Here is a 16517-nt window from a genome sequence, read left to right as displayed (position 1 = left end):
TTAACTGACACGAAAGTTGATTTGAAACCGAGCAGTTGTAATTGCCTTAAGAACATTTCAAAAGCAACATTTATTTTGAACTTCTTCCGAGTGACAGTTATAATTTCAGAATGACAGCTATAATTTGTACTTTGAAGCAATTCCAAGACAATTGTATTTCAAATGTGTTCTGCAGTTTGTCGTAAAAGTGTCCAGTCGGCGACGTTGTACATCTTTATTCTCTCAGATTATAGAGATTTACGGCATGTGACGACATATAAAGTACTTCTTATTCTCACCACATAAACTGCTATATCTAGAAATAACGGAATTCTCTTTTCTTTTATGGTTTTGAAACAGACATGTTTGGTCTGTACTTATGAATTATAAACACCTTGTGCTTGTATGTTCAGAGAAATCATATTATTCTGGAATACAATTACTAGAAAAAAAGTGAGATATTATTTAGACACTTGTTTATGTCAACAGAAATCTAATGTACATGTATCTCTTTTTACACATAGGTCATAGTCATTCTCATGTAGAAACTTTAGTTAATTTAATTTCGGCAGGAATTAATATAAATTTGAACGAAAACAAAACATATTGTTCCCTAATTGGGCGTTTGCCTTTAAATAATTAAACAATTTTAAAACAACACTTTATAAATATGTTGAGTCCGACACAATTTTCTGGATTTACCCTTATCAGAAATTCTCAAAAGAATATCCGAAAGCCATGAATGTATAGGAAATGCAACAGTTGAAGAGGTATATCACCAATGTTTGCTATACTATCCGTATGATAATGATTGATTCTTATATCTATTGCATTTGACTTCTTTCCTATTAAAAACCAAGAATTATGTACTCGGTAATGTATAGACTGCATATACTCTTCTATTCTTGGTATGAAACGACAGTCAGAACATACGCACATAAACACACACACACATGCTTGCCAACTTTATTATATTATATAGAATGTTTGAATTTTGGTTATATTTCATAGTTAATCTACATTTAACAATTTATTATTAATTTTTCAAATGTTAACTGTATATTTGTAATGCTAAATTAATGGTTTGAAAATTTATATATTATCTAAAGAATATGTATTATTTTATGATCAGTATCAGACTGATAGTTGAGTCAGTAGTCCTGTCCTAATATAATAATATATCCACGGACTTAATGTAACGAGTGCTTGCTTGTTATATAGCTAAGAGATAGCGTTACACGTACATACAAATAATTTAATTAGCCAATTAACAGATATTTGTTGTTTAATTGAAACGAACTGGTGAAACGAGCCGATGTTTAATCTATAATAAAATAATTGTCCTACCTTGTATCCTGGAATGTGATCCTTGGTGTTACTGATTAAGAATATTGTTGATCGAACTAATCACTTCACTCCGTGTGAAAAACACTCATTGATTTTCCTATAAAATGGTATTGAATGCAATGCATCAGTTTTGGTACAATGAGAATGTTCGATCAGCCTACTTTATGCATCTTTTTCTGATAATCAGAATGTCCCAAACCAATCACCGCTATCTTGAGTTTAATATCCGAATCTATTTCTTATGTTGATAGTCAATAAATATCAGGCATTATTTTTATTCACGTTGTTATTAAATTACGAGTAGAGAAACAGATTCCAATTAAGTCTTGTGCATGAGACAAATAGAAGAAAACAAACTCAATAATCGTTGAACAGTCCTTGGATGTTTTATTAAGCGAACAAGTGGCATGTTATATTGTCTGAAGAAACTTAATTATTCTGCTTGATGTGGAAGAGACTTGATGAAAGTCTTCTACAAAGAATAAATGTAAACGTTTTAAAGAATAGAACTATTTAACACACTTATGTAGTCAGTGAGAGTACTAACTTCATTCTTGGATTATATTTCTGTAAATATAAGAGTTGTTTGTATTTTGTTATAAACGTTCCCAATAATGGCCGTTAAATTGAATAGGGTGATACTCATACTTTAGATGCGTTTATTATGTTTAAGTTCTAAATATTAATTGAATTTACCGTTTTATTTCAATGACAAACTATTCGTTTATTCTGAATTTAAAGTAAAAGAGAAGCGAAAAATACATAAGGAATATTTAAACTAAAAAGAAAATAAACTGACATCGCCATGGATAAAAAGAAAAACAGACAACTAACAGTACACAAAACATGACATAGAAAACTAAATACTTAGCTAAACAAATCCCGCAATAAAACTGAAGTTGAACTCATGCTCTGAACTTTCAGATACAATAAACGTATTCAAAACAATGCCACCAGATATCAATCAGGTAAAGGGCCTGTGCTGAATATGAAGCGATATCAACACAATGCCACCAGATATCGAAAATGTAAAGAGCTTGTGCTGAATATGAAACGTTCTCAACACAAAGCCACCAGATATCGATAATGTAAAGCGTTTGTGCTGAATATGAAACACTCTCAACACAATGCCACCAGATATAGATAAAGTAAGGAGCTTGTGCTAAATATAAAACGTTCTCAGTAAAAAGCCCCCAGATATCGATAATGTAAAGAGCCTGTGCTGAATATAAAACGTTCTCAACACAAAGCCCCCAGATATCGATAATGTAAAGAGCTTGTGCTGAATATGAAACGTTCTCAACACAATGCCACCAGATATCAATAAGGTAAAGAGCTTGTGCTGAATATGAAACGTTCTCAACACCATGCCACTAGATATCGATAATGTAAAGAGCTTGTGCTGAATATGAAACGTTCTCAACACAAGGTCACCAGATATCAATAAGGTGAAGAGCTTGTGCTGAATATGAAACGTTCTCAACACCATGCCACTAGATATCGATAATGTAAAGAGATTGTGCTGAATATGAAACGTTCTCGACACAATGCCACCAGATATCAATAAGGTAAAGAGTTTGTGCTGAATATAAACGTTTTCAACAGAAAAACCCCAGATATCGATAAGGTTTAGAGCTTGTGCTGAATATGAAACGTTCTCAACACAATGCCACCAGATATCGATAATGTAAAGAGCTTGTGCTGAATATGAAACGTTCTCAACACAATGCCACCAGATATCAATAAGGTGAAGAGCTTGTGCTGAATATGAAACGTTCTCAACACCATGCCACTATATATCGATAATGTAAAGAGCTTGTGCTAAATATGAAACGTTCTCAACACAATGCCACCAGATATCAATAAGGTAAAGAGCTTGTGCTGAATATGAAACGTTCTCAACACCATGCCACTAGATATTGATATTGTAAAGAGCTTGTGCTGAATATGAAACGTTCTCAACACCATGCCACTAGATATCGATAATGTAAAGAGCTTGTGCTGAATATGAAACGTTCTCAACACAAGGCCACCAGATATCGATAATGTAAAGAGCTTGTGCTGAATATGAAACGTTCTCAACACAAGACCACCAGATATCGATATTGTTAAGAGCTTGTGCTGAAAATGAAACGTTTTCAACACAAAGCCACAAAAAACCGATAAAGTAAGGAGCTTGTGCTAAATATAAAACGTTCTCAGTAAAAAAAAAACAGATATCGATAATGTAAAGAGCCTGTGCTGAATATAAAACGTTCTCAACACAAAGCCCCCTGATATCGATAATGTAAAGAGCTTGTGCTGAATATGAAACGTTCTCAACACAATGCCACCAGATATCAATAAGGTAAAGAGCTTGTGCTGAATATAAAAAACGTTCTCAACACAAGGCCACCAGATATCGATAATGTAAAGAGCTTGTGCTGAATATGAAACGTTCTCAACACAAAGCCACCAGATATCGATAATGTAAAGCGTTTGTGCTGAATATGAAACACTCTCAACACCATGCCACTAGATATCAATAATGTAAAGAGCTTGTGCTGAATATGAAACGTTCTCAACACAAGGCCACCAGATATCGATAATGTAAAGAGCTTGTGCTGAATATGAAACGTTCTCAACACAAGACCACCAGATATCGATATTGTTAAGAGCTTGTGCTGAAAATGAAACGTTTTCAACACAAAGCCACCAAAAACCGATAAAGTAAGGAGCTTGTGCTAAATATAAAACGTTCTCAGTAAAAAAAAAACAGATATCGATAATGTAAAGAGCCTGTGCTGAATATAAAACGTTCTCAACACAAAGCCCCCTGATATCGATAATGTAAAGAGCTTGTGCTGAATATGAAACGTTCTCAACACAATGCCACCAGATATCAATAAGGTAAAGAGCTTGTGCTGAATATAAAAAACGTTCTCAACACAAGGCCACCAGATATCGATAATGTAAAGAGCTTGTGCTGAATATGAAACGTTCTCAACACAAAGCCACCAGATATCAATAATGTAAAGAGCTTGTGCTGAATATGAAACGTTCTCAACACAAAGCCACCAGATATCGATAATGTGAAGCGCTTGTGCTGAATATGAAACACTCTCAACACAATGCCACCAGATATTGATAAAGTAAGGAGCTTGTGCTGAATATGAAACGTTCTCAGCAAAAAGCCCCCAGATATCGATAATGTAAAGAGCCTGTGCTGAATATAAAACGTTCTCAACACAAAGCCCCCAGATATCGATAATGTAAAGAGCTTGTGCTGAATATGAAACGTTCTCAACACAATGCCACCAGATATCAATAAGGTAAAGAGCTTGTGCTGAATATGAAACGCTCTCAACACTATGCCACTAGATATCGATAATGTAAAGAGCTTGTGCTGAATATGAAACGTTCTCAACACAAGGCCACCAGATATCAATAAGGTGAAGAGCTTGTGCTGAATATGAAACGTTCTCAACACCATGCCACTAGATATCGATAATGTAAAGAGATTGTACTGAATATGAAACGTTCTCAACACAATGCCACCAGATATCAATAAGGTAAAGAGTTTGTGCTGAATATAAACGTTTTCAACAGAAAAAACCCAGATATCGATAAGGTTTAGACCTTGTGCTGAATATGAAACGTTCTCAACACAATGCCACCAGATATCGATAATGTAAAGAGCTTGTGCTGAATATGAAACGTTCTCAACACAATGCCACCAGATATCAATAAGGTGAAGAGCTTGTGCTGAATATGAAACGTTCTCAACACCATGCCACCAGATATCGATAATGTAAAGAGCTTGTGCTGAATATGAAACGTTCTCAACACAATGCCACCAGATATCAATAAGGTAAAGAGCTTGTGCTGAATATGAAACGTTCTCAACACAAGGCCACCATATATCGATAATGTAAAGAGCTTGTGCTGAATATGAAACGTTCTCAACACAAGGCCACCAGATATATATATTGTTGAGAGCTTGTGCTGAAAATGAAACGTTTTCAACACAAAAGCACCAGATACCGATAAGGTGAAGAGCTTGTGCTGAATATGAAACGTTCTCAACACCATGCCCCTAGATATCGATAATGTAAAGAGCTTGTGCTGAATATGAAACGTTCTCAACACAATGCCACCAGATAACAATAAGGTTAAGAGCTTGTGCTGAATATGAAACGTTCTCAACACCATGCCACGATATATCGATAATGTAAAGAGCGTGTAATGAATATGAAACGTTCTCAACACAATGCCACCAAATACAGATAAGGCAAAGAGCGTGTAATGAATATGAAACGTTCTCAACACAATGCAACCAAATACAGATAAGGTGAAGAGTTTGTGCTGAATATGAAACGTTCTCAACACAATGCCACCAGATACAGATAAGGTGAAGAGTGTGTGCTGAATATGAAACGTTCTCTACACAATGCCACCAGATATCGATAATGTAAAGAGCCTGTGCTGAATATGAAACGTTCTCAACACAATGCCACCAGATACCGATAAGGTGAAGAGTTTGTGCTGAATATGAAACGTTCTCTACACAATGCCACCAGATATCGATAATGTAAATAGCCTGTGCTGAATATGAAACGTTCTCAACACAATGCCACCAGATATCGATAAGGTGAAGAGTTTGTGCTGAATATGAAACGTTCTCAACACAATGCCACCAGATACAGATAAGGTGAGGAGTTTGTGCTGAATATGAAACGTTCTCTACACAATGCCACCAGATATCGATAATGTAAAGAGCCTGTGCTGAATATGAAACGTTCTCAACACAATGCCACCAGATACCGATAAGGTGAAGAGCTTGTGCTGAATATGAAACGTTCTCAACACAAGGCCACCAGATATCAATAAGGTGAAGAGCTTGTGCTGAATATGAAACGTTCTCAACACCATGCCACTAGATATCGATAATGTAAAGAGATTGTGCTGAATATGAAACGTTCTCAACACAATGCCACCAGATATCAATAAGGTAAAGAGTTTGTGTTGAATATAAACGTTTTCAACAGAAAAAAACCAGATATCGATAAGGTTTAGAGCTTGTGCTGAATATGAAACGTTCTCAACACAATGCAACCAGATATCAATAAGGTAAAGAGCTTGTGCTGAATATGAAACGTTCTCAACACAATGCCACCAGATATCAACAAGGGGAAGAGCTTGTGCTGAATATGAAACGTTCTCAACACCATGCCACTAGATATCGATAATGTAAAGAGCTTGTGCTGAATATGAAACGTTCTCAACACAATGCCACCAGATAACAATAAGGTTAAGAGCTTGTGCTGAATATGAAACGTTCTCAACACCATGCCACGAGATATCGATAATGTAAAGAGCGTGTAATGAATATGAAACGTTTGTTACGGCCAGAAATCGCCTTTAAATTGTAGCCAACAAAAGACACAAATCAATAGTAAAATTTAACAATATTTAATATACAAAAGTTTACAAAAGGTATTACACAAATATTACTGTTAACTTAACTGTCAAAATATGAGTCCAATCTGTTATCTTTATCTGTATCCAGAAATCTTTCGGAATCCAATTTGAATATTACGTTCACTACTAATGTCACAATCCAGTATGATGTTGTTTGTAGAATAAAAGTGTCAATCCAAATGCTGTGAATACTAATGTCTATCAAAGTCTATGTCCAAGTTTAATTATATGAGTTTAACTTTAGTGTCTGTATATATATAGTTGTGACGGATTATTCTAGAACACGCTAGAACGGAACATTGTGGAAAATCCTGGAAAGTTACAACGGAAGTTTCTGGAATAACGTGGAAGTTTAAATTACGCATCTTTTATAAGGATCATTCTAGAAAGTTCTAATCATTCTGTGATTGTTCCAGTGATTCCTAAACTGCACAGTTATAAGATTATTTGGTAAACAACTATCAGGCCATACAACACAAATTAGGCCAACATAAATAAACATAATAATTACAATATCATAACACCTCCCCCCTTAAAAGAAGTTTTAGTGTAACAAAAACTTATCATGAATAATATGAACAAAAATACATAATATATACAAAGTGATTTAATAAGCTCTAGATAAAGCATCAGCTATTACATTATCTATACCCTTAATATGTTTTACAATTACATCATATTCCTGTAACAATAAACTCCACCTAGTCAACCTCTGATTCTTGTTTCTCATTTTATGCATGAAGGTGAGAGGATTATGATCAGTATAAACAAGAATAGGATATACAGTGGGATTCAAATATACATCAAAATGTTGAAGTGCTGACAACATTGCAAAACACTCTTTTTCAATAGTTGAATAATTTTTCTGATGTTTATCTAATTTCTTAGAAAAATATGATATAGGTTTTTCAACATTATCATCTGTCTCTTGATATAAAACAGCTCCTATTCCTACATCGCTTGCATCAACGGCAAGTTTAAATTGTTTTTCAAAGTCTGGAGTAATCAGAACTGGACTATTAATTAAAAGTGATTTGCTATTTTCAAAAGCGTTTTGACAATTTTCACTCCAGATAAATTTAGAGTCTTTTCGTAAAAGATGAGTCAATGGTTGAACAACAGTAGCAAAATTTGAACAAAATTTCCTGTAAAATCCAATCATGCCTAAATATCTCATAAGTTGTTTTCTATTTGTAGGAGGAGGAATTTTGGAAATAGCTTCCACTTTAGCCATTATAGGTTTTACTTGACCTTGGCCAACTGTATGCCCTAAATAATCAACAGTGGCCTGACAAAATTCACTTTTACCAAGATTAACAGTCAAATTTGATTTTGACACAATCTATCAAAAGTATCATACAAATGTGTTAAATGCTGTTCCCAGCTATCACTACATACAATTAGATCATCAATATAAGCATAACAACAGTCTAAATCTTTTATAACATTATTGATCATTCTTTGAAATGTAGCTGGAGCACTTTTCATGCCAAACGGCATTACAGTATATTGAAATAAGCCATCTGGTGTAACAAAAGCTGATATTTCACGAGCTCTCTGTGTCAATGGAACTTGCCAATAACCTTTCAATAAATCAAATTTGCTCACAAATTTTGCTTGACCAATATTGTCAATACAATCGTCTATCCTTGGAATCGGATAGGAATCAGATTTTGAGACTGAATTTACTTTTCTGAAATCAGTCACGAAACGAAAAGTTTTATCTGGTTTTGGCACAAGGAGACAAGGAGAGCTCCATTCACTGTTACTCGGCTCAATAATATCATTGTCAAGCATATATTTAATTTCTTTTCTCATAACTTCAAGTCTGAGTGGATTGAGCCGGTAAGGATGTTGCTTAATTGGAGAAGCATCTCCTACATCAACATCATGACAAACAGCAGTTGTTTTGTTAGGCACATCTGGAAAACGATTTTTAAAGGAAAATACCAAAGTTTTTATTTCTTCTCTACGATCGAAAGACAGATGTGCAAGTTTTGAATCTAAATTTGACAAAATTTCTGAATTTTTCAATCTAACTGTCTCTTCCATAGTTTTACAACTAAAAGTTGGTTCAATTACATCTGGTTTGTCATAATTGTTCTCAAATTTAACCATGCCTAAAGTGGCAACTGGTTTACTATCACATAGTACATTAGTACGCTCAAAATATGGTTTTAACATATTAATATGACACACTCTATTTTGTTTGCGCCGACCTGGAGTTTTTACAATATAATTCAAATCATTAATTTTACTCTCTATTGTATAAGGACCACAATATTTAGCCTGTAAAGGATGTCCAGGGACTGGCAAAAATACAAGTACCTTATCACCAGGCTCAAAAACTCTGTCCCTGGCATCTTTATCATACCATATTTTCATCTTGTTCTGTACATTTTTTAAGTTTTTCTGAGCAATTTGACAAGCAGTAAACAATTTTTCTTTAAATCTAGATACATAGTCTAAAAGATTCAAGTCAGTATGTTCAGTAAGCCACTTTTCCTTAATCAATTTTAACGGTCCCCTTACAGTATGACCAAATACCAACTCAAAGGGACTAAATCCAAGGGATTCTTGAACAGCCTCTCGGACCGCAAAAAGTAGAAAGTGAACTCCATCATCCCAGTCTCTGTCAAATTGAAGACAAAAAGTTCTAATCATGTTCTTCAATGTTTGATGAAAACGTTCTAAGGCACCTTGAGATTCTGGATGATAAGCACTTGATCTGTACTGAGCAATCCCTAACTGGTACACGACTTGCTGAAATAAACCTGACATGAAATTTGATCCCTGGTCGGACTGTATAGACTTAGGAAGTCCTACTAATGTGAAAAATTTGATCAAAGCTTTGACGATAGTCGGTGTCTTGATATTTCTGAGCGGAATAGCTTCAGGAAAGCGAGTAGATGTACACATGATTGTCAATAAATACGCATTTCCAGTCTTGGTCTTTGGTAAAGGTCCAACGCAGTCAATTAGAACTCTGCTGAAAGGTTCGTCAAAGGCTGGAATAGGCAGAAGTGGTGCTGGTGGTATTTTCTGGTTAGGTTTACCAACAACCTGGCATATATGGCATGATTTGCAGTATTCTGCAACATCATTTCTAAGTCTGGGCCAGTAAAAATGTTGCAATATTTTTAGGCAAGTCTTCCTTATACCTAAGTGTCCAGCCAAGGGGGTGTCATGGGCAAGACCAATAATTTCTTGCCTATAAACTTTAGGCACCACCACTTGGTACACAACTCTCCATTCCTCCTCTGGGGTAGCATCAGGAGGCCTCCACTTTCTCATTAAAATGCCGTCCTGATGGTAATAGCATTCGGCCACTTTGTCTGCTTCCTCCTGTGGTTGAGCTCTCTGGCCGAGCTGAAGAACCTCAGGGTCTTTATGTTGTTCTTCAGATAAATTTTCTCGGTCTAATGAATGGCTGTTAACGTCTGGCCATGGCATAATAACATTCTTGTTAACACTAGGTGGTTTTGTAATGGCCTTTTCTGAGCTACCAGGACCTTCAATGTCAGCTATAAAAGTGTCAGAAAGGTCCATGTAATCAAATTTGTCTTCTTGCAAATTCTCATTTTGTTGTTTTCTAGCCATCGCCCTAGTAAAAACACAAGCTGGATACAATTCAGCATCATCTTCAGGTGATTTAACATCCACCACCGGTTCACTGGTAACAATTGGTTCAGCAACCACTTTGTTCCTAGCTAGATCATTTCCTAGCAATAATGTAACACCCTCAACAGGGAGATTAGGACGAACACCTACAACAACTGGTCCAGTTATCAAATCTGACTTCAGATAAATACGATGAAGAGGAACATCTATACAACCCAACTCTACACCTTGTAACAAAACGGAGGCACCAACAGAAGTCTTCTCAGACAAAGGCAACACACCTTCTAACAATAAAGATAGAGAAGCTCCAGTGTCCCGTAAAATCTTAATAGGCTGAAGAGTGGTATCATCAACAATAGAAACAAACCCATCAGACATAAAGGGTTTATATTCCTCCATGTAATCACAAAAACTGGACTTAAAAGCCTGACGCGCAGGACATTCCAATGTACTGGTAATATAAGGTGTCGTACAAGCACTGGTCTTTGGCTTAATATCTCGTTCATTCTTCTTCTGGAGTCTAAAACAATCAGCCATCAGGTGACCAATCTTCTTACAATAAGCACAAGTCAGTGACTTCTTCTCAAAAGTATCAAATTTTGAACTAGACATATTATAACTGGACTGACTCTTATTCTGTGGAACAGGCTTACTATCAGTATGCTCAGTGCTTTGATTTTTGTAATTTCCACTGGAAGTATTATAATTTTGACCCTTGAAACTTCTTTTATGTGAAAGAGTATAATTATCTGATATAACAGCTGCATCATGTATTGACTCAACAGTTTTGTCGTCTAAATGTGTTTTTAATTCTGAATAAACACATTGTTTGAACTCTTCTAATAACATCAATTGTCTTAGGTGATCAAAATTGTTATTTGTTTTCTTTGAAGTAAGCCATTTATCAAATAGATCTTCTTTTTCCCGAGCAAATTCCACATAGGTTTGCGAATCAAACTTTTTATAAGATCTAAATTTCTGTCTATATGCTTCTGGTACTAGCTCATAGGCTTTCAAAACTTCCTGTTTCACAGTGTCATAATCAGAACTTTTTTCTGATGGAAGTGCGGAGTATATTTCAGCTGCCTTACCCTCAAAAACACTTTGCAGCATCGTAGTCCAATACGGCATTGGCCATTTCAAATTATTAGCAATTTTCTCAAACTGTGGAAAATATTTGTCGACTGTTTTTTCACAAAATTTTGGTACCAAACGTATATTTTTTGCTGCATCAAAATAATCTGATTTTGGCTGGACTTTAGTGTTGCTTTCTTCTTTGACCATTTCAATTTTCAGTTTTTCCATCTCTAGCCTTTCCCTCATTTCAAGTTCTGCCTGTTTTAATTTAAGTTCATCTTGTTTTAATTTGAATTCATCTTCTTTTTCTTTTTCTTGTTTATCCATTTCCAATCTTTCCTTCATTTCCAGTTCTTTTAATTTAAGTTCATGTTCTAATTCAAGCTGTTTTAATTTAAAGGCGTCAACATTTTCGACCTTAAGTTCAAGAGCCTCTTCACCTAAAATTTCTGCGTCAACTAGTTTGTCTATAACCAAATTTTTTATAATTTGTTTTCTCATAGATACTTTAAAAGCTAATTTCAGTTGTTTAGCAAGCAACACTAATTCCTCTTTCTTTAAATTATCAAAACTCTCCAGGTCTGGCGTTTTCAAAAATTTACCAGCATCAAATGCCATTTTGTAGAATTTTGTTGGCTAGTTATAATAAAAATATTAAACAAATTTTGAATAAAATATGTTCAGTATCCCGGACGAGCCCCCAATTTCTGTTACGGCCAGAAATCGCCTTTAAATTGTAGCCAACAAAAGACACAAATCAATAGTAAAATTTAACAATATTTAATATACAAAAGTTTACAAAAGGTATTACACAAATATTACTGTTAACTTAACTGTCAAAATATGAGTCCAATCTGTTATCTTTATCTGTATCCAGAAATCTTTCGGAATCCAATTTGAATATTACGTTCACTACTAATGTCACAATCCAGTATGATGTTGTTTGTAGAATAAAAGTGTCAATCCAAATGCTGTGAATACTAATGTCTATCAAAGTCTATGTCCAAGTTTAATTATATGAGTTTAACTTTAGTGTCTGTATATATATAGTTGTGACGGATTATTCTAGAACACGCTAGAACGGAACATTGTGGAAAATCCTGGAAAGTTACAACGGAAGTTTCTGGAATAACGTGGAAGTTTAAATTACGCATCTTTTATAAGGATCATTCTAGAAAGTTCTAATCATTCTGTGATTGTTCCAGTGATTCCTAAACTGCACAGTTATAAGATTATTTGGTAAACAACTATCAGGCCATACAACACAAATTAGGCCAACATAAATAAACATAATAATTACAATATCATAACACGTTCTCAACACAATGCCACCAAATACAGATAAGGCAAAGAGCGTGTAATGAATATGAAACGTTCTCAACACAATGCCACCAAATACAGATAAGGTGAAGAGTTTGTGCTGAATATGAAACGTTCTCAACACAATGCCACCAGATACAGATAAGGTGAAGAGTTTGTGCTGAATATGAAACGTTCTCTACACAATGCCACCAGATATCGATAATGTAAAGAGCCTGTGCTGAATATGAAACGTTCTCAACACAATGCCACCAGATACCGATAAGGTGAAGAGTTTGTGCTGAATATGAAACGTTCTCTACACAATGCCACCAGATATCGATAATGTAAAGAGCCTGTGCTGAATATGAAACGTTCTCAACACAATGCCACCAGATACCGATAAGGTGAAGAGTTTGTGCTGAATATGAAACGTTCTCAACACAATGCCACCAGATACAGATAAGGTGAGGAGTTTGTGCTGAATATGAAACGTTCTCTACACAATGCCACCAGATATCGATAATGTAAAGAGCCTGTGCTGAATATGAAACGTTCTCAACACAATGCCACCAGATACCGATAAGGTGAAGAGTTTGTGCTGAATATGAAACGTTCTCAACACAAGGCCACCCGATATCAGTAAAGTAAATAGCTTGTGCTGAATATGAAACGTTCTCAACACAAGGCCACCAGATATCGGTAAAGTAAAGAGCTTGTGCTGAATATGAAACGTTCTCTACATAATGCCACCAGATACCGATAAGGTAAAGAGTTTGTGGTTTTCTTGAGTGACAATGTATAACAATATTGATAATCGGCTTATTAAGAACGATTATTTTGTTTTTTTGAGTGACAATGTTTAACAGTAGTGATGGTGGGCTGATTTCGAACGATAGTATGGTTTTCTTGAGTGAAAATGTATAACAGTAGTTATAGTCGGCTTATTCAGAACGATAGTTTGGTTTTCTTGAGTGACAATGTATATCAGTAGTGATAGTGGGCTTATTCAGAACGATTGTATAGTTTTCTTGAGTGACAATGCATAACAATAGTAGGATAATTCAGAGTGATTGTATTTTTGTATGGAGTAACGATATCGAACAGTTATGGACTTATTTCGACGGATTGTATCGTTGTCTTTAGTAACAAACAGTAATGGCTTATTCTTAACAATTGTAGCATTACATATTATACGTTTTGTTATTCCAATGATCGATTATATACCTGTTTCGACGGGGGAATATGCAATCAAATATGTTTTATTATCATAAACATTTGGCTTCGATGGTTAAGCTACGAAACAGCTCATTTGAGATATTATTGGAAGTTTGTAATTAGCAGTTAGAATTAAATGCCTGTGTTTCATTAATTTTTCAAGGAAAATAAAATAGCTGAATTGATTGTTCTAAATTATAGTAATAGTAAGATGAATAACTTCTAGATCAATAAACACAGAGTTCCCATATGTGGTAAACTATGTGTAGGATAACTAATCAAAGAATGTCGAAAAATATTCAACGTACAAATTAATTATTTAAATGACGTGTGAAGTTTTAAGTATTGCCGTACACTAAGCTTCATCAGCTAATCAGTTAACCCTGACCGAGAGGATAATCCAAGAAAACATGCTATAATATGTATTAAGCAAACGATATTATAAAATAAGTTTACTAACTAAGCTAGGGCAAACGAGCTATAATATGTATTTTGTTTTTATAATATTAAAAAGAAGATGTGGTATGGCTATAAATGCTTTCAATCAACAGGTAAATTAATCATTTGCGGAAAAGTGATAATTGATTTTTTTCCTGAATAGTTATATTGTTTCCCCGAAAAGTAAGATATTTATTTGCGGAAACGCAAACTTTTTTTTTCGGAAACGTCATCTTTTTTTCCCGGAAAATTAATGCCAATTTGCGGAAACGTCAAACGCCGGTATAAAGCAAACCATGTTATAAAATAAGTTTCCAAACCCTAACAAAGCTCGGTCAAACGATCTATACTTGTAATATGTACCAGGGACTTTCTTTACTAAGAAATAGTATAGAAAGTCCCTGTATGTACCAAGTATAAAACACTCAAGTAATCCAACGATATACTCTATTTATCTCTCTCTCTTGATTTATAAACAAAAAGGTTAACAATTTAGTATTTCATCGAAAAGTTTGTTCAATCATTTCAAGTAACGTATTTTATCTTAAATACAAACCGTGTTAAATGCAATGAGTTTTGAGGTTTCTCTAGATTTTTCGATATAATCCTGTATAACGTGTGGTGACAACCTACGTAAGAGTTTCATAACTTTAAATACATTTAGTTATTGTTCCATTAAAGTTTTAATTTATTTATTAATGAAATGCACATTTATACCCCTGGGGGTTGAAGGCATATACAAACAATACAATACAATATACACAATAGAAAAATTAACATATTAAACATCATATATAAAATGGTAAAACAGTAATATTTATGCAGGCGTTGTGTCCACTCCCCTCAGTGCAAATGACTATAGAATTCTATCTTTTAGTACATAGATTGTAATTATAAGAAAATATTCAATTAGACGTACTAAATGACGCAAGAAGGAAATATGTTACATCCATGTTATAAAAGCAGACTTTCAAAAAAATGTAATAAAGGGTAAACATTACATATTTTTCTTTCATGTAATCGTTTACATTGAAAGAATGTTGTAGTTTTAGATACAAGTTACGTGCATCAAAAGGAATACTTGATAACATAAACATTAACCGCAATGCTTCTTCTCACCAAACGTACCACAATTTATCAAGTTTGGAACAGTACAATCAATAAATTATATCTCTATAACCAAATGTACCACACCTTATCAAATTTGAAACAGTACAATTAATAAATTATATATATAACCAAACGTACCACAACTTATCAAGTTTGGAACAGTACAATTAATAAATTATATCTATAACTTCTACAGCAACTTTTAATTCATCAGTTATAAAACATAAATATCAATAATGGCAATATCATATGCAAATATTGAGTAATAAATTATGTTTTATGTTCGTATGCCTAACCTTTCATCATTCCTTGGAGAAAATCATTCTAATGGCAGCTGACTGTAAATACAAATAAAACAAAAGTTATGATTTTTCATTCTAGAAATTCTTTTGAGTCAAAATTTTTTTATAAACAAAATCAGTTAACTGAAGTTAAAGAGTATAATTTTCTTGGGAACATTATTGATAATAAAGGAAAATTTAAGAGATCTACACATGAACTATCCGAAAAAGCGCTTAAAGCGTTATTTTCACTAAAAAAATATATGTCTAATTTTCATCATGTCCCTGTTGATTTATCATGTAAATTATTTGATTCACTTATTAAACCCATAATTTTATATAATAGCGAGATCTGGTTTATGGAAGATTATTACTCAATTTATAGAGCCATAAATAGAGCCACTTTGCATGGAACTAACTGTGATATTTTATCACTGACAGATAGATTCAGCTTTGAGAAAGTGCATCATAGTTTTGTAAAACTGTTCTTGGAATTAAAAAAACCTCATGTAATATAGCTGCAAAGTCTGAGTTAGGACGATTTCCACTTGACTCTTTTATTAAAACTCAAGTTTTATTATATTTTTGTCGAATACACTGCCATGAAATAAACCCTCTTGTTAAAGAAGCTTTTGCAGTAAATAAGTCTATGTCTGAAGATGGAATATATACTTGGTACACTTTTGC

The 16517-nt window shown here is 34.1% G+C and overlaps 1 protein-coding gene across 1 annotated transcript in view; it reads right to left on the bottom strand.

Annotated features, from left to right (window-relative positions):
• The window catches only part of LOC134701185 (cationic amino acid transporter 3-like), a 43828-nt gene extending 42373 nt beyond the window's left edge, over positions 1–1455 (bottom strand). Inside the window, exon 1 of the mRNA XM_063562323.1 lies at positions 1327–1455. The gene's annotated coding sequence lies outside the window, so the exon portion shown is untranslated. The remainder of the gene's footprint in view (positions 1–1326) is intronic.
• Positions 1456–16517: the final 15062 nt, after the last annotated feature.

This window comes from Mytilus trossulus, unplaced genomic scaffold (genome assembly GCF_036588685.1).
Source record: "Mytilus trossulus isolate FHL-02 unplaced genomic scaffold, PNRI_Mtr1.1.1.hap1 h1tg000233l__unscaffolded, whole genome shotgun sequence".
NCBI lineage: Eukaryota > Metazoa > Mollusca > Bivalvia > Mytilida > Mytilidae > Mytilus > Mytilus trossulus.
This window is presented reverse-complemented; position numbering and strand designations above follow the sequence as displayed.